This window comes from Myotis brandtii, unplaced genomic scaffold (assembly GCF_000412655.1).
Source record: "Myotis brandtii unplaced genomic scaffold, ASM41265v1 scaffold519, whole genome shotgun sequence".
NCBI lineage: Eukaryota > Metazoa > Chordata > Mammalia > Chiroptera > Vespertilionidae > Myotis > Myotis brandtii.
In genome coordinates, this window is record NW_005369782.1 from 329,960 (window position 1) to 350,771 (window position 20,812).

Consider the following 20,812-nt stretch of genomic DNA (forward strand, 5'->3'; position numbering starts at 1 on the left):
TCTGTTCTGCTAGAGATAGGATGATATTATTAACTGCTCCCCCCACCCCCCAATCCCCCTTTTTTTTTGGTTACAAAATTCTTCTCTTGCTTTATTCTCTTCTTAGCCTAAAATCTGCCAGACTTACATGGGATATTCACAAAGTGGGTCCATAAGGTCATGAGATTAGATTATTTTGTGTCCCCTCCACCCATTTAAAGTCAGAAAGAACCTACTTAATCTTGGTTCAACCAACTAAAACTATAAACCACCAAGTATAGATTACCCAGCTCTTTGGCCAGGAGTCTAAGGAGTGATTAGGCAGTGTTTACAATTTACAGAGGTTAAGATAGCATTTGTATCCATTGCTCTGTGTGGCCTGTTCTCTGGTGGCTTTTGCCTTTGATCCACAAATTCAGAGGCACTCACAAAACGAATTCTGAACAAAAAACACGATTAGAAAATATCAGTCATGTGAGAATCCAGAGTCAGATTATTCCTCAAAAGTGACTGTAGCACTAATCCTCTTAAGATGGAATTTGCTTATGGGAAAACTGAGTGAGAGTAGCAAAGGAAGGAACTCGGGCCTCAGAGTTGAGAATTCCCTAGCAGAGAAAACACAGAAAAAAGGAATGAACAACTTGCCTCAAGCACCAGGTGAAACAGACCCACTGAACCCAAGGAAAGCCCAACAGTAAAAACCAACACTGACTCAACTATGGTGAGAAAAGACATGGGGTTAATTTCGACAAAATTAACAAAGGGTGGGACTAACTGCCCTGATCACAGCCTTGAGGCTGGAGGAACAGGAAGAGGAGCAAGAGGGCAAAAGCTCAAGGTTTTACACTGAACAATAAATGTCTGGATTGCCTGGTGAATGAAATTGGGAACCCAAAGGTATTCATTATACTTTCTCAAAGAAAAGATCAGTATATTCTTTCTCTAGGGAAAAATAATCAACCCTAAACAACAGAGAGGAAGGAAAGTTTGATGTATGTCCCAGTTGCTGGGGTTATGAGAGAAAATAACTGGCAGGTCACTGTGGACCAAAAGCCTAGTAAGTTATGGGCCAAAAGCCCAGGAAGGTAGATTCAGGCTTTAAGTGTTGCCCACACACCAGGGAGAAACCACTTGTCATTAAAATTTAAAATAGAATACAAACTGTTGGAGTCAAAAGGAATCTTACGGATCACTGGCCTACCATTCTCATTTTTCCAAAAATCAGAGTGAAATTCAAGAAGAAATGACCCGGGTATGGTTTACAAAGCTACTCACTGGCACAATTGTTTACAGTACTGATGACTTTTACCCATTGCTTTTAGGGAAATTACTATTGCTGAGATTTCAGTGCTTATTGCATTTTCATCTTCCCTTCTTCATTAAATAAACATCTACTGAATAGTAAGTACGAAGTACTAAGCTAGATCCTAGTATAGTTTCCTGGAAAACCTCAGAAAATAAATGGGGCAGACAGTGGTAACAAGTTTGACAATAGGCAAAATAGTAAGTTCAACCAACTAAAATTATAAACCACCAAGTATAGATTATAAAGTTAGGAAGAACAACTGTGGTATGAAAATTGGAATGGCATACAAGTATAATCAGATACCAAAAGAATAACTGTCTGATAAAAACAGAATGGGTAAAGAACAGAAGTGGGAAACGAGTGGGTGGCAAATACAAGCTGAATGATTTACTCGAGGTCCTGGAACTTTTGCAATGCAGAACAAAACACAGGCAAAGTCACTGTAGCTCGAAAACAGTTGCCCGGGGGTCAATCTTCCTCAACTTGACTTAAGGAAAAAAGAAATCAGTAAAAGATGCACATTTTCCTGCCAAAACTGTCTTAGAAGTCAGGAACAGTTGACAATATCATTTAACATAAGAACATTACATTATAGCCTGGCTGGTTTGGCTCAGTGGATAGACCGTCGGCCTATGGACCGAAGGGTCCCAGGTTCAATTCTGGTTAAGGGCACATGCCTGGGTTGCAGACTCAGTCCAACCTGCATGAGGCAGCCAATCAATGATTCCCTCTCATCATTGATGTTTCCATCTCTCTCATCTCTCTCTTCCTCTCTGAAATCAATAAAAATATATTTTTTTAAAAAGAACATTACATTATAATGTGGTTTTCTCCAGAGAAAAAACTTAGCTAGCAAATATACTTAACAATTTTCGGATCTCTGGACTTAACTACATTTATCTTAGAGAAATAACGTAAGAGGCATGTACAGGAATCTCAAGAATTTTCCATCTGCAGCATTATTTCTCATAACACAAAAATTGGAAACAACCTAAAAAGCCACCACAAAAAAGTAGGTAAATAATGTGATATTTTCATTCAGTGAAATTCAAATGTGATCACAAATGAATTACGGGTATAAGCAAGCGTGATTACCAAACATGAGGTTGAGATTTCCTAGGTCCAAGATGGTGGCGTAGGAAGAATTTACCTCCTCCCAGGATCACTTTGAATCTAAACTTAGAAACAAAACAATTCCCCTCAAGAAGAAATAAGGGCTGACTAAACAGTTTCTGCAAAACAAACCCAAACCAGAGAGATCACATAGAAATGGGTAAGACGGTAGGAGAGAGACACTTACCTTGGGAACCCCACCCCCAACGCAGAGACTTGTGGTAGGGAGGGATCACTGAAGGGCCTGTGTGCACAGACTCGCCGCCCAGGGGCACGGTGGGGGGAAGGGAGGGAGGGGAAGTGGCTTAAAAAGTATCTAGAATATACATAAGGAAACTCATTTTCAAACCCTAGAGCATCTTCCAAACAGGAGAACTGCAGAACTCATTCTGGTGTTGGAGAAACAGGAGAGCATTATTTGTTATGCTCACCCTCCACCTTGAGCACAGGATCCAAACACTCAAGCCAACCATTGTCCACGGGCACCCTGCTGCACCCCAGAACCCAGGCCCATACCAGGTGCACAGGTTGCCAATGGGAGTTCCGGTGGCCTGTGCCCTCTCCAGCCAGAGCGCCAGGCATGGGGAGCTTGTCCCTTGGAATCCCGATAGTCCACACCCACTCCAACTACAGTCCCCGCCCCCATTCAACCTGTTCCTAAGTCTTCCCACAGACAACACCCACTTGGGCCACAGCTCAAGCTTGACGGCTGGTTCCCCAGACTCCCTGTGGTCCCATCCTACTCCAATTACAGCTTCAACTAGCCTGTCCAGGTGTCCGGGGCAGCTTGCCCCTGGGCTTCCCACAGCCTGCACCTGCTCCAGGTTCAGCCTCAACTGGCCTGCTAAGGTGGCTCCAGTGCAGCTTGCTCCAGATCTTTCTGCAGCCCAACCTCACTCTAGGTTCACCTTCAGCTGACCTGACAAAGATACAAAGATACCCCTTATACACAGTAAAAAAAAGAAAAGAAAAAAAAAGGCTACACCAGGCCACTCCTTTAAGACTGGGAGAGGTTTCTGTTTCACCTAATTCACAGAAACAAACACAGAGACAGTCAAAATGAGAAAAGAGAAATATGTTCCAAATGAAAGAACAAGAAAAAAACTCAAACCCCATTTAAAAAAGAACTAAATGAAACAGACAATATACCATATAAAAACTTCAAGACAATGATTATAAAGATGCCCAATAAACTCCAGAGAAGACTAGGTAAACTCAGTGAAAACTTCTACAAAGAGACAGGAAAAACAAAACCAATCAGAACTGAGGTACACAAAAACTGAAATGAAAAATACACTAGAGCCGTGGTCGACAAACTGCGACTCGCGAGCCACATGCGGCTCTTTGGCTCCTTGAGTGTGGCTCTTCCTAAGCCTTAGGAGTACCCTAATTAAGTTAATAACAATATACCTACCTATATAGTTTAAGTTTAAAAAATTTAGCTCTCAAAAGAAATTTCAATCGTTGTACTGTTGATATTTGGCTCTGTTGACTAATGAGTTTGCCGACCACTGCACTAGAGGAAAGCAAAAGCACATTAGCTGATGTATAAATACACCTCAGGGAGCTAGAACACAAGGTAGTGGAAATCACTCAGAACAGAAAAAAGAAACAAGATATTTTTTTTTAATGAACGTAGTTTAAGGGATCTCCAGGACAAACACATATCAATACCTGAATCATAGGGATCCCAGAAGAAGACAGAGAGAAAAGGACCGAAAATATATTTGAATGAATAGCAGCTAAAAAATTTCCTGCTGTTGAAGGAAACAGATATCCAAGTCCAGAAAGCACAGACAATCCCAAACAAGATGAATCCAAAGAGATCCACACCAAGCCACATAATTAAAATTCCAAAAGTTAAACATAAGGAGATAATTTTAAAAGCAAAGAGAGAACCAGCTAGTCACATGCAAGAGACCTCCCTCCCCAGACCATCAGTAAATGTATCACAGCAGAAAATGTGAAGGCCATAGGAAATAGCAGAATACATTCAAGTAGATGAAAGGAAAAACCTGTCAAGAACTCTATCCAACAAAGTTATCATTTAGTATTAAAGAGTTTCCCATTATCAAGTGGGATTTATTCCACTTGATATACCACATAAACAAAATAATGAAAATCATGATCACAACAAAAAGCATTTGACAAAAATTCAAAATCCATTTATGATAAACCTCTCAAAAAGTGGGTATAGAAGAAAAATGCCTCAACATTTATGATAAACCCACAGCTAGCATCATACTCTTTAGTGAAAAGCTGAAAGCTTTTCCTCTAAGATCAGAAACAAGATGCTTATTCTCACTGCTCTTATTCAACATAGTATTATAAGTCCTAGCCACAGCAATCAGAAAAAGAAATAAAAGATATCCAAACTAAAAAGAAAAAGTAAAATTGCAATGATTTGCAGATGACATGATACTATAGAGAAAAATCAAAAGATTCCACAAAAACTACTAGACCTAATATATAAATTTAGTAAAGTTCCAAGATAAAAATTAATATTCAGAAATCTGTTATGGTTCTATACACTAACAAGAAACTATCAGAGCAAGAAATTAAGAAAACAATTCAATTTATAATTGCATCAAATAAATAATAAAATACCCAGAAATAAATTTAATCAAGGAGATAAAAAACCTGTACTCAGAAAACTATAAGACATTGATGAAAGAAAGTAAACAAGGCATAAATAAATGAAAAGATACACCATGCTCATGGATTTAAAGAATTATTAAAATGTCCATACTATCCAAAGCAATCTACAGATTCAATGCAATCCCTATCAAAATATCAATGGTATTTTTCACAGAACTAGAAATAATAATCTTAAAATGTATATGAAACCACAAAAGACCATAAATGGCCAAGGCAATCTTCATAAAGAACAAAGTTGGAGGTATCTGGTCTTTGATTTCAAACAACACTATATAGCTATAGTAATCAATACTATATGGTACTGGCACAAAATAGATACATCGATAATGTAACAGAATAGAGAGCCTAGAAATAAACCCATTCTTATAAGGTAAATTAATCTATGATAAAGGAATCCGATATAATAAGAGAGGGATATGCTAATTAGCCCAGATATGCTAATTATTCATGACCAGTATGCAAATTGACCATCACTCCAACACACAAGATGGCTGCCCCCATGTGGTCAAAAATGGCCGCCCCCACGTGGCCACAACATGGCCACCACAAGATGGCCAGCAGGGGAGAGCAGTTGGGGGGGACCAGGCCTACAGGGGAGGGAAGTTGGGGGCGACTGGGCCGCTAGGGAAGGGCAGTTTGGGGCGACCGGGCCTGCAGGGGAGGGCAGTTGGGGTCAACCAGGCCAGCAGGGGAGGGCAGTTGGGGGTGACCGGGCCGGCAGGGGAGGGCAGTTTGAGGTGACGGGGCTGGCAGTTGGGGGCTATTGGGCCAGCAGGAGATGGCAGTTGGGGGCGATTGGGCTGGCAGGGGAGTGGTTAGGGGGTGATCAGGCTGGCAGGCAGAAGCAGTTAGGGGCAATAAGGTAGGCAGGCAGGCGAGCGGTTGGGAGCCAGCAGTCCTGGATTGTGAGAGGGATGTCCGACTGCCCTATCCCTCAAGGAGTCTCAGATTGGAGAGGGTGCAGGCTGGGCTGAGGGAACCCCCGCCCTTCCCCAGTGCATGAATTTCATGCGCTGGGCCTCTAGTCTATATATATAAAAGCCCAGCGACTGGAATGATGGAACGACCAGAATGACCGCTGGCTATGACATGCACTGCAGCAGCCAACCAGCCTAATCCGGGCCCCAATTGGACCCCCTGACCCTGGCCAGCCCGGCTCGCAACACCCCGATCAGGGTGGGGGCCAGCTGGCCAACTGCCCGTGGCCCCTCTCCTGGCCTGCCCCGTCCCTGATTGCAACCCTCCCCTTCAATCAGGGCCAGGCAACCACCCACGGCCCCTCCCCCCGCCAGCCCAGCCCAATGGGCCCCCACCAGGGCGAGCCAGCTGGACCCCACCCATGCATGAATTCCTGCACCAGGCCTCTAGTCAAAATATACAATGGAGAAAAGACAGTCTCCTCTTCAATAAGTGGTGCTGAGAAAACTGGGCAGATACGTGCAAAAAAATGAAAGTATACCACTTTCTTACATCAAAATGCATGAAAGACTTAAATGTAAGAGCTGAAACCACTGAACTTCTAGAATAAACCATAGGCAGTAATCTCTTTGACATCACTCTTAGCAATATTTTAAAAAATGTATCTCCTCAGCAAAGGCAACAAAAGGAAAAATAAACAAATGGGACTACATCAAACCAAAAAGCTTTTGCACAGTGAAGGAAATCATTGGCAAGACAAAAAAGCAACCTCCTGAATGGAAGAAGATATTTGCAAATGATATATCCAATAATAGGTTAATATTCAAAATATATGACAAACTCCTACAACTCAACATTTTAAAAAATCCAATTAAAGAATGGGCAGAGGACCTGAATAGGTATTTTGCCAAAGAAGGCATACAGATGGCCCACAGACATACAAAAACATGCTAACATCACTAATCAGCAGGGAAATGCAAATCAAAACCACAGAGATAATCGCCTCTTGCCATTTGCAACAACATAAATGTATCTAGAGAGTTTACATTAACTAAAATATGTAGGACAGAGAAAGACAAATATCATATTATTTCATTTATATGTAGAATCTAAAAACAAAACAAATGAACAAAAAGAAACAAAAAGAAACTCACAGATATTGAGAACAAACTGATATTTGCCACAGGAGAGAAGGATAAGGGGATGGGTAGTAAAAAAGGAAGGGGATTAAGAAGTACAAACTTCTAGTTAAAAAAGAAGTCAGGGGGAGATAATGTACACCATAAGGAATACAGGTAACAATATCATAAAAACTTTATATGGTGACAGATGGTTACTAGACTTATTGTGGTGATCACTTTGTAAGGCATATAAGTACTGACATACTATGTGGTATACACAAAATTAATATATTGTATGTCAAGCATAAGTAAAAATAAAATTTTTAAAAAATCATGATGTTGAGCAGCAAAATAGGTGTGACAGAGAAAACATATAGTATTTATTATTTATGTAAAATTCAAAAACAAGCAAAATTTAATGTAAATATGTAAAAAAAAATATAAGGATAAAGAAGGAAAGCGTTACCTCATCCTTCAGGGTTGGGGATGAGTTAACTTAAGGAAGGTGATGAAATCTGGGCCAGGCAGTTAGCGGTAAATATTCAGTTATTCATGTTAATGCTATTCTTTGTATCTTATTCACATGTTATTAATATGCCCTGTATACACATAGCATTTTCTAAATACTATGAGGCTTACTTCTATTTTTTAAAAGCTCTCAGAAGTAACACCTGCATTTAACAAAATATTTTAAAAGGTACTTTTTAATTATCTGCAAGTAACAAGTACCCAGCATGCACTCAGGACTTTATAAAATTATCTCTTTAAATCACACAACAACTCTAAGAGAAATATTTTCATATGAGGAAACTAAGATTGTGTTGTTACATAGAATACCCAGCCTTACACAGCTAGCAGATGGGTGAGATTCAAACCATATCCAACTCTGAAAACCATGGTACAACTGTAGGTAGGACTGTCTAAAATACAACAGCAAAAATAAATTTCCATCACAAAAACAAACTAACTTGTTATACTACAATTCACTATTTTAATTCATCTTGGCATGTAAAATGTATCCATAGATTATATTATAATAGTTTGTATTAATTTTATTTCATACTACACCTCTTTACTACTTCACAATCACAATTTACCCTTAAACTCTATAAATTTTAATGCTAGCAAAGGATACTAATTATGTTTATGGAAAGTCTCAACTTGGCTATACTTTTCATAACTTGACTTTCTTTAAGCCTGGAAGGTTAAGAAGTTAGCTGTTGGCAGGCTGAAATTTAGCACTCTCATTTCACTACCCTCCCCCCATTCAGGAATTCACTCAGGCAAGTGAGCAGGCTTTGGAAGCCCCAAAGAAATTACTCACTCCCACCCTCTCTTTCCTCATCTCTCTTATTTGTCAGCTTTTTATTTTGTTGTTTTCATTTGTATGTGTGACCATCTGGCAAGAATCACTGAGAAGAATTTACAAGTTTATTTCTTCTGAGCTATACCCTAACTTCTTTTTTCCCAAAGCACCACCAACAGTAGTCACTTAATAAAGGCTTATTGACTTACTACAGTGGTACAGTTCGCCTCTGGTATTTGTCAATATCCCAGTGAATCCTCCACATCTATAAACATGCTGGAGATGATACCAGGTACCGCTAGAGGCTTGGGGTCTTCCTGAGGGTGCCTGGGTCAAGAAAAACACAGAGAGAGACCAAAGACAGTCAGGAGAAACACAGAGAGAGGGAACATGGAAATAAACAGAGGGTAAAATAAAGAATAAGAGGCAAAAAAGTGGGGGTTACAGAGAGATTAGGCAGCCAAAGACATTCAGAGACAAGGAGAAAGTCAGCAATCTGAACTGGGGTTTGGGTTTGGAAACCACATTTTTGGTATATTTAATCATGTAACAGGTGCCCTCGTGTTTCTAAAATTTATGATATCATCAACCATTTCTCAATTATTTCTAAGGTTTTTCTGAGCTTGTATCTTTATTAAAAGTCACCTTTATTGAAAGTTTTGTCTTTGGAGATGCATACACCCAGGCACAAACACAATCCTCAAAACAACCCAGCTGTAAGAAAGAAAGTATTTTCCCAACTCTTACTTCAGAGAGGTAGTGTGACTTGCCCAAGTAAGCACCTAACAACTGGGGCCCAAAATCTGATTCCTAAACCCAGTGCTTTGTTCTGGTTGCCTATGTTGTCTTTACTGGAAATGAATCATATATAATCCAAGCTATTTTATGAAATAAAATTCAAACTACACTGTCAAGATAAAATTTTCTATCTTTGGGGACACTGAAATACTCAGGTTATTCACTAGGCTACTTTATTACCTCAGGGCTTCAATTACTTTTAAAATTCATCAGAAAAAAAATGAGTCAGAATAAAAGTATCTTAGAATGATAGAAGTTTTTAAACAGAACTGAAATTAGGTGAACATCCACTTGACAAAATTTTAACATTAAAAAGGGAGCTAGAGTTAGTTCATTGATTTTACAACTTTGTAAAGTCTTAATGATTCAACAAATTTCAGCTAAAAGATAAAAAAAATCTGCATATTTCAATAAATTCTTATATTTAAATACTAGTAAACTTGTCTCAAACTTGTTCTTTCATAATGTCTCACCTAAAGTCTATACTGCAATTCAATTTCAGGGTAGTACATAGAGTAGAAATGATTTAATGCACCATCCTTTGTAAGCATTAGTATTTTCTTTTAAGGAATACTTAGACTTGTCTAAATAATCATGTCCTTGTGGAAACAATCAATGTAACTGCCAGAAAAACTCCTTTAATGTAAGTGTAAGCATGCTATTGGATTTCACACAAGACAGTAAGAATACAAAGAAATTTCTATTCGAGTGTGCATCAATATATTTTCCCATGTTCAGCAATTTTTAAACCAGTAATTTTCAAATAAGGCCTAAAGTATGGTACTGCTCTGCCCTCTAGTGATTGGCTAAGATTTTCTAACTAAATGCTTTGATTTATTTTTGTAACTGCTTTTTGAACAAAATTTAAGGTTTTAAAACATATGATAGCTGACTTTTCCTTATTTGAATAGTGAACAGAGAGAACTGGCCAACTTTTAAGATTTGGCTTATGGTATGAGCACAATTCAGGAAAGAGACACAATTTCTTTTCATAGGACAGACTCACCTAAGTATCACAAACCAGAAATCAAATTTATTATAATGTATTCAAATCCTTATTTATATTTTATGCCAAAGAATTCCATTTAGTTTCTTTGTTAAAAACTTTACAAATTTCTTAACTATAAATTCCAAATTGATTAATTCTATTATTTTGGAGACTGAGGTATCAGGGTACTATATATACCGAACATAGATGAACAGTTTTCTATTAATAGGCTAAAATATGCTTCATAAAAAATTATACTGAACATCAGCTACCCTTAATTATTCAAATGGCACTTTAGGATTTTTCTGAGCCTCAGTATTGTCATTAGGAACCTGTCAATTTACATGTGGAAACATTAATCAAGGATGCCAGTTAAGACAGAGTTATTATATAGAGGTCCACACTACTATTTAGATGAAGGGAACTTCCTTCTGAGTTTCTCTTGCCATAAACCTCTTGCAAGGAACCAATGCATGTCTAGAACAGCATTTCTACTCTCCCTAATACTAAGTGTATTACTTCTGTGTCTACACACTTGTGTTAAAATAAAAATTACATTTTTATACATGAATGTACAGGGATACCGAACATGAGAGGACAATCCATCAGCAGTATAGTGGTGAAGTGATGACCACCAAACCCTGCAGCCAAATTGCCAGAGTTTGATGTCATATTCTGTCACTTGCTAACAGTGCGACCTTAGGCAGATTAGTTAACTTCTGCGTGCTTCAGTTTCCTCATCTACAAAGGAGAATAAAAGGAGATACCTACCAATAGTCATGTTTTATTATCTTGATAGGTATTTAGGTTACACAGGTGTATGCACTTATCAAAACTCTAGAGAATATACATTTAAGATTGTGTATTACACTAAATGTAAATTTTACATAAAAACTTAAATATATAAATATTGAACTCGAGTCAATAATATACAAGCTAACTAATTAAAGCAAGTTTAGTGATGTCTGTAATTTACTTCCAAATGCATCAGAAAATGAAATGACAATGGATGGATTATAGATATGTAATAAAATAAATATAGCAAAATGTTAATGGCTGAATCTAGGTAATGAGTATATAAGTGTGTAATGCTATGTTTGAAAGCTGCATAATGAAATATAAGGGGGAAATATATCTACTTTTCATCAAGTTGATATGAAATATATATATATTAGAGGCCCAATGAACAAAATTCGTACTCAGGGGGTGGGGAAGGGGGGGGGGCCTTCAGCCCAACCTGCACCCTCTCCAATCAGGGAGCCCTCAGGAGATGTTCTACTGATGGCTTAGGCCTGCTCCCTGTGGTTCTCTGCTGTCTGCAGGGCCCCCTTGGCTGCTCCCGGGTCACCATGGTGACGGCCAAACAGGCCCTGCTCTCAGCGGCCACCCCCTGGGACTGGAGGACTCCAGTGGGGCTGAGAGGAATGGGCGCCTCCATCTTGTGGCTGTGGGCGCCGCCATCTCTGTGTGGTAGTTGATGGTTAATTTGCATATTACTCTTTTATTAGATAGGATAGTACTGAATATGCAGAAAAGCACCTGACAATCAACTATTACAAATGGCAACATGTGTAAGCAAATGAAAGTAATCTATTTTTCCCTAGTTGGAGGAAAAGGATAAGAAAGTAATGAGGCACCGAGCTTCCAAACTGGAGTGAACAGTTGCTATCAAGGGTATTAAAGCTCAAATTTCAAATACATCATAAAATTGCATGGGCCATGTTGAGAACATAGTCTTTGAAAGTCAAAAAGAGATGATTTGAATCTTGGATCTGTTCTTAATTAGCCAAGAAGCTGAGACGATTTATAATGTTTTTAGCCTCAGTTCTTTCATGTATAAAATGGGAATAATAATACTTACATCTAAAGGTCACTGTGAAGATTAAGGAAAAAATGCAAACACACAGACACAGAGATATTAGCACATAAAATGCAAAAATAACAGTTGAAGGTCTATCATTATAATCCAGTGGTTCTCAAGCTTCTGGCCCTTTAAATACAGTTCCTCATGTTGTGACCCAACCATAAAATTATTTTTGTTGCTACTTCATAACTGTAATGTTGCAACTGTTATGAATCGTAATGTAAATATCTGATATGCAGGATGGACTTAGGCGACCCCTGTGAAAGGGTCATTCGACCACCAAAGGGGTCGTGACCCACAGGTTGAGAACCGCTGTTATAATCATTACTACTACTTAGGGCAGTGATGGCGAACCTATGACACGCGTGTCAGAGGTGACACGAGAACTCATTTTTTTGGTTGATTTTTCTTTGTTAAATGGCATTTAAGTATATAAAATAAATATCAAAAATATAAGTCTTTGTTTTACTATGGTTGCAAATATCAAAAAATTTCTATATGTGACACGGCACCAGAGTTAAGTTAGGGTTTTTCAAAATGCTGACACGACGAGCTCAAAAGGTTCGCCATCACTGACTTAGGGTGAGTCTTGTATACTCACTCTTAAAACTATTACTCTCTGCACATGGGTCATATCTGATTGTATCTGATTCTATCCTAGAATTTGCATATGCAGGGGGCCCTACTGCTCCAAAGAACTTTCTAAACGATCTTTATTAAGGCAGTAGGCCTATTTAAAGTTTGACTGTACTGAGTATAAAAGAACTGGCAATGACAGGGAATCATTAATTCCCTCTGTAATGCCAATTAGAATATACATAATAATTGAGGCATTTAGAAAGTATGTTTGCTGATGGCATTTGAGAAAATGATATTAGCATCTGTATAAGTTTTTATTTTAAACAGTCTACAACTACATATTTAATGAAAAGAATATTAAAGCTACACTTAAAGAAGATGAATTTCATGCTCCCAGGGAGTAGATTTGTAAATCATTCCAGATTACTTTATGAAGACAGGGGCTCAACATACAGTTTCAGCTAAAGAGAAAAAAAAATAAAACAACAACTTGGTAGTAAAAGGGGAAATATCGAAATCATTATACAGCATGGCTTCTGCCTTGACCACTGTACAAAAACTGCTTTCTCCAAAAGACCCCAAGATCATGTAACCCAAACACTTTCTTTAGGCATTTCAACATTTTTATTGAAAACTCGTCACCATGTTCCTCGGTCCTATACTACCTTGATTTTCCCACTACAGATCTGATTGTCAAAGAATCAGTAGATGTTTTCAAAAGTTCTTTCTTAGCCACATTTTCTACTTTCACCAATTTTCAAAATTTCAGCTTTAGCCTGAGCCAATGTGACTCAGTTAGTTGGGCATTGTCTTGTGCACCAAAAGGTTGCTGGTTTAATTCTGGTCAGAGGGTACAGAAGGCATTGGATCGATGTTACACTCGCACATGAATCTCTCTCTCTCTCTCTCTCTCTCTCTCTCTCTCTTAAAAAACAACAACAATAAACTACTCTTTAAAAAACAATTTCACTTCTACCTCTCAAGCTATATCTATACTCACAGCCTGAATCTCTTCCAAACTCACATCACATTTACTATATCATATACATAATCACATGAAGATCCTCTCTGCTTTTCAAATCCAATCATCCCAAACTTCATCTCGCTCACCCACAAATCAGTTTTTATGTATTACTATTTCTCTACTTCTGGATGGAGTGTTATCTAAATACATACATTTAAATGTAAATCCTATCTTTGACTTCTTTTTCAACATCTCCCATTGCTTTTTTTCTTCTTATGATCCCTTCTTCACCCCTACCATAAGTTCAGTCTATTGCCAAGTTCTATAGATTAGTAATTTGGATCAGGTGACAGGACAGGATTTGTATTCTTTGAGAAAGAGTGAAAGCTAGATTTATAATCACTAAATACTCATAGACACAGACACACACAGGCTAAATAGTAAGTTAGTAGGTGTCAAGTATTTGAGAAAATCTTCAATGAAGAAATCCTTAAAACTGAGTAATAATTTTTGCCCTGACCTCAAACTATTCCAAAAAACCCAAGAGGAAGGAACACTTCCAAGCTCTTTTTATGAGGCCAGCATTATCCTAATTCCACAACTAGTTAGAGACATTACAAAGAAAGAGAATTACAGGCCAATATCTCTGATGAACATAGATGCTAAAATCTTCAAAAAAAATTCTAGCAAATCTGATCCAGTATTACATTAGAAGATCATACACCATGACCAAGTAGTATTATTCAGGGGATGTAAGGCTGAGAAAATGACATTATATGCAAATCAATAAATGCTATACATCACATAAATAAATTGAAAGACAGAAATCACATGATCATAGCAATAGATGCAGAAAAAGCATTCAATAAATACCAACACCCATTTTTGATAAAAACTCTCCACAAACTGGGAATAGAAGGATCATACCTCAACATAATCAAGGCTATATATGACAAACCTACAACCAAATCATACTCAATGGGCAAAAACTAAAACCATTTCCTCTAAGAACAGGAACAAGATAGGGATGTCCACTTTCACCACTTTTATTCAACCCTAGAGGCCCAGTGCACGGATTCGTGCACTGGTGGGGTCCCTTGGCCTGGCCTGCACCCTCGCGCAAACCAGGACCCCTCAGGATGTCGGACTGCCGGTTTCGGCTCAATACCCACAGGCCAGGCCAAGGGACCACACCAGTGCACAAATGTGTGCATTGGGCCTCTAGTATGCATATAAGATCTTTGGTTAATCTCTTCCTACTCTCCCCCCTTCCCTCTGAGATTCATCAGTCTCTTCCATGTTTCCATGCCTGTGCGTTGAGCATCTGCCCCTTGGTGGTCAGTGTGCATCATAGCTACTGTTCGAACAGTTGAAAGGTAGAATGGTCACTTAGGCTTTTATATATATATAGATAGTACTGGAAGTCATTGGCACAACCATCAGACAAGAAAAAAACAGAAAAGGCATCCATTATTCAGAGATGACATGATATTGTACATAGAAAACCCTAAAGACTCCAACAACAAAACTACTAAATTTAATAAATTCAGCAATGTGGCAGGAGATAAAATTAACACCCAGAAATCGTTGGTATTTTTATACACCAATGATGAATTCTCAGAAAGAGAAACTGAAAAAACAATAACATGGACGAAGCAACAAAAAAATTAAGGTACTTAGGAATAAACTTAATCAAGGAGGTAAAAGACATGTACTCAGAAAACTACAGGACAGTGAAAAAAGAGACCAAGGCAAATATAAACAAGTGGGAGAATATACCGTGTTCATGGATTGGTAGAATTAACATCATTAAAATGTCCATATTACCCAGAGCAATCTATAGATTCAATGTAATCCCTATTAAAATACCTATGGCATATTTCACAGATCTAGAACAAATACTCCAAAAATTTGTATGGAACAAAAAAATTTATATTGCCACAAATAGCCACAACAATCTTGAAAAAGAAGAAAAAAGTTGGAGAGGTCACAATACCAGATATCAAGTTATAATACAAACCCACTGTAATCAAAACAGCCTGGGACTGGCACAGGAATAGGCATATAGATCAATGGTACAGAACAAAGACATCAGAAATCGACCCACACCATTACACTCAATTAATATTTGACAAAGAAAGAGCATACAATGGAATCAAGACAGTCTCTTCAATAAATGGTGTTGGGTAAATGGGACAGATACATGCAAAAAAAATGAAATTAGACCACCAATTTGCACCATACACAAGAATAAACTCAAAATGGATAAGACTTAAGTTAAATGTAAGCCATGAAACCATAAAAATCCTAGAAGAAACCATAGGCAGCAAAATCTCAGATATCTCTCATAGCAATATGTTTGCAGATACATCTCCTAGGGCAGTGGTGGCGAACCTTTTGAGCTCGGTGTGTCAGCATTTTGAAAAACCCTAACTTAACTCTGATGCCGTGTCACATATAGAAATTTTTTGATATCTGCAACCATAGTAAAACAAAGACTTATATTTTTGATATTTATTTTATATATTTAAATGCCATTTAACAAAGAAAAATCAACCAAAAAAATGAGTTCGCATGTCACCTCTGACACGCGTGTCATAGGTTCACCATCACTGTCCTAGGGCAAAGGAAACTAAGGAGAAAAAAAACAAATTGGACTACATCAAAATAAAAAGTTTCTGTATAGCAAAAGAAACCACCAACAAAAGGAAAAGGGAGCCCACTGTATGGAAGAATAAATTTGACAATGATACATCTGATAAAGGGTTAATATCCAAAATATATAAGGAACTCATACAACTTAACAGAAGGAAGACAAACAATCCAAACAAAAAATGGGCCTAAACAGACACTTCTCCAAAGTAGACATACAGGCGGCCAAGAAACATATGAAAAAATGCTCAGAGTCACTAATCATTAAAGATACAAAATAAAATGACAGTGAGGTATCACCTCAAACCTATCAGATTGACTACCATCAATAAATCAACGAATAAAAAGTGCTGACAAGGATGTGGAGAAAAGGGAACATTAGTACACTGCTGATGGGAATGCATACTGGTGCAGCTACTGTGGCAAACAGTATGGAGTTTCCTCAAAAAGTTAAATATGTACCTTCCATTTAAACCAGTGATCCCTCTTCTAAGAATATATCTTAAGAAACCCGAAACACAAATCAGAAAGAATATATTCACCCCTATGTTCATAGCAGCACAATTTACAATAGTTAATATCTGGAAACAGCCCAAGTGCCCATCATTAGATGAGTGGATAAAAAAGTTGTGGTATATTTACATCACGGAATACTATGCAGCAGTAAAAAAGAAGAATCTCTTACCCTATGAGACAGCATGGAGGGACTTGGTGAGTATTATGCTGAGAAAAAATATAAGCCCATCAGGAAAAGACAAGTATCACATGATCTCATTCATATGTGTAATCTGATGAACAAAATAGATCCAGAGACAGAAGCATGGAACAGACTGTCAAATCTCAGAGAGAAGGTGGGGGTGGGTGGAAAGAGATTAACCAAAGAACTTATATGCATACTAGAGGCCCAGTGCATGAAAATTCATGCACTTGCTCGGGGGGGGGGGGGGTGTCCCTCAGCCAGGCCTGCCCCCTCTCACAGTTCCGGGAGCCTCAGGGGTGGGAGGCGACTTGGTGATCAGGGGAAGGCGACACCCCCATCACACCTCTGCTGCTGCCACTGCTGGCAGTGCAAGCCTCGGCCGGCCCTGGGCGGCTGGGTAGCCGCCATCTGAAGCTTGCCTGCACCTCAGGCCAGCTCTGGGCGGCTGGGGGGCTGAGGGGACTGGGGGACTCCAGAGGCAGGCGTGAGCCCAGCCTTGCTGCACGCCTGCTGCCCCACAGGGCTGAGGGGACTGGGCGCTGCCATCTTATGGCTGTGGGTGCCGCCATCTTTGAGGGCGTGGCAGCCAATTAGCATATTTCCTCCCTATTGGCTGTTAGTGCCGTATTCTGTGTGATGGTGTGAGGGTCAATTAGCATATTCCCTCTTTATTAGATAAGATATGCATAATCCATGGTCGCAGACAATATGGTGATGAAGGCTTGAGGCAGGGGGAAGGTGCAGGCTAGAAGGGGTCAATAGGGGAAAAAAGGGTCATCTGTAATACTTTCAACAATGAAGGTAAATTAAAAATAATAATAATTTTTGCCCTCAGAGTTGGGAAAAGACTTACTTGATTTTGTGAGTTGGATTCCTCAAACCAAGTATCTTGAGATATAGTGTTTAACCTTCATAACTTCTTACCTAGAATCCCTAAAGCCTCCAAATCAATAGTTCCCATGCCTGCCTCTTTACCTTTCCAATCCATCCCTCCCATCTATATAATCTGCTTAGAATTTTCAGTGGTTCATCTAACTTTATAATAATATAAACTCACTCTGACATTCAAGGCCCTCTTACACCTGGCTTTCCACTAGTTTCCCATTTTGTCTTTACATATATTCCATCCAAATGGCAATGGGGTTTATTCACCCTCTCAGACTTCTATATTTCTCCTCTGTGTAGTCTTCCTTGATACTTGTACCTGGGATTTAAGATCTTCCTCAGAACTCTTAATCACTTTTGTCTCTCCTTCTCTGCGTGGATTTTGCCTTCTCTTATATCATGACCCTGATATAGTGTCTAACACATTAGACAGTAGTCGTTCTAGTAAAAGTTTACTAGGTAAACATAGAAAAACAGAAAATAGATTAGTTTATCTTTACACAAAACATTTTTCCTGTGAGAATACTGCAGGAATCTCAGGTTCTAAAAGGGAATAGAATAGAGCTGAAGAAAGAGTGCAAACACTCTTACAAGTGGGCAAGAGTAGTTTAGAATCCTATATAATAAAAGGCTAATAGGCAAATCGACTGAACAGCGGAATGACCAGTCACTATGACACACATTGACCACCAGGGGGCAGACGCTGCCCCCTGGTGGTCAGTGCGCTCCCACAGGGGGAGCGCCACTCAACCACAAGCCGGGCTCACGCCTGGCGGGAGCCTCACCCACCTCCATGTCAGTCGGACATCCCCCGGGGGCTCCTGGACTATGAAAGGGCGCAGGCCAGGATGAGGAACCTCCTCACCGGGGTTCTGGTTTCAATATATGCTAATAACTAAAAATATATAACTTAAGCATATAAAATCTATACTTGTTATGGTTAGAATGTTCACATATTCAACTAGGAAAAGGCAAAATTTCTATAAAACCACAAACATATAACAGACTCATGCTAACTTATAGAGCAACTTTTAGAAAGAAACAAGGTACTCACATAGAGGGTACTAAATCATCTTTAAAATCACTTAAAAATATTAATTATAGAGAGATATTCAAATTTGATAAACAAGAGTTACTGACACTAGGGACAAAAAAACAAGTTGTAGTGCATGAACATTTTTAGAAAGTAAATACTTCCACTGAGGTAGCATTTTCTGCAGGTGTACAAAAATACATTTTTCTCTAGGATCAATTAATTGTGGAATGTTAAACCACTGACCTAACATAAAGGGAAATACAACTTTTCTAGTTTATGAATAAACTAGAATCAGTTGTTAATTCTTTTAATTTTTATAGCTGTCAAGTTGAGATAATCAATTTATGAAAATAACTCTCCTACTTTAAAATTCATTAATACAAGTTCCCTGCTTTGTTACAATAATGATAGTCTTTGATTATAAGAATTTTCTGTTATACTTAAACTAGAGGCCCAGCACATGAAATCGTGTGTGGGTGAGCCACGAGCCACCCCGCCCCGCCGGTGTGAGCCACCGCTTGCAGGCCAGGGGCGGAAGGGACCGAGAGGTGGTCAATGCAGCTCATGGTGACTGATTGAGAGGTCGTTCCAGTCATTACACTTACAGTCCCTGGCCTTTTATAATATAGGATAATTTATTTGTTTGGGGTGATAAGTTTGTTAATACCAATTGTATTAGTAATAATGTTGCTAAAATAACTATAATCCACTGAATAATAAATGGCTTATCTCCTAATATTTTCATGAACTAGAGCTTTGACTGGGTTTCAGTAAACTTGCAAAATCAACTGGGGAAAATATAATTAAAACCAAACTTCTACACTTATGGTTGTGTAGAAAATATTTTAAGATATCTAGTAATATAAAAAGTAAATGTTATTATTTCCTAATGTTTTAAAGCAAATCCATCCTGAATTCAATTCAACTTCCCACATAAAGATGTACAATTTGAAGCCAAACATTTTCCTTGTAAAGAGAGACAATAACACGCTTCAAAAGTCAATTTCAAGGAATAGTTAAGCGGCAAAAAAGTCAAATGTCACTTCTGACCTACAGTTACTTTTGAGAACAATCACATTTCTTAGTAGCCCTGCCATGTGCTGGGTTAGCATTGCACCCTCCAGCACTTTTAATCCTCATAACAATCTTACATGGTTGGTATTCATTCCATTGCACAATGAAGCTAAGTAATTTTCCCAAGTCCCATGTCAGTAAACAGCTGAGTTAGATTTAGTCTTATCTTGGGTCCATCTGATTCCAAAGCCCATGCTTCTGAGATAAAGTGACAGCTCAAAAAATAAAATAAATAAAAAGGTAATCCACGTAAATTTTCTACAAGAAAACCTTTAAGTTTCTGCCTATACATATTAATCTCAAGGAAGTAATAGTGAGCATTACACAGCTGACAATTTAGAGGCAAGAATAAGGGTGTTTATCATCATTCCAAAGTAAAAGTTCTAAACTACTTCCCGACAACCACATTATAAACTCGAATGTATGAAGTATTTTATTACAACAGAAATAACTGCTAAAAAATTCTATGATTTTAATGATTAAGAAAAACTCATTTAAAAGAGACATAACTGGGATACCTTGACCATTAATAAGACATATTATAACAGCCTTATTAGAAAAAATTATCTACATTCTCTAAAAAGTGAAACTCAGTTAATAATAAGGAAAGGTAACACCCATCATTTTAACAGGAACAACTAAACTTTCCAACCTGAAAATCTGATCATTCTTTAAGGTTTCACTTCACCAAATGAACTGAAAGATGAGCTGTATGCTTCATCAAATGGCAGGACTGACTGAATGCTATAAAAAGAGGTTTCTATTTAAAAAGGGGATAAGGGTTGCTCATTTCAAACTTTTCTCTATTGTCTCTTTTATAATACTAGAGGCTCGGTGCATGAAATTCATCTATTGGGGGGGGGGGGGTCCC

At 38.3% G+C, this 20,812-nt stretch overlaps 1 protein-coding gene across 4 annotated transcripts in view; it reads right to left on the reverse strand.

The window, feature by feature from the left end:
• Nucleotides 1-20,812, reverse strand: part of BBX (bobby sox homolog (Drosophila)) — a 293,824-nt gene that overhangs the window by 149,729 nt on the left and 123,283 nt on the right. Inside the window, exon 4 of one of the 4 annotated variants that reach the window (XM_014548658.1) lies at nt 8,611-8,728. The exons of the other annotated variants lie outside the window; for them this stretch is intronic. The gene's annotated coding sequence lies outside the window, so the exon portion shown is untranslated. The remainder of the gene's footprint in view (nt 1-8,610; nt 8,729-20,812) is intronic. 4 annotated transcript variants of the gene reach the window in all.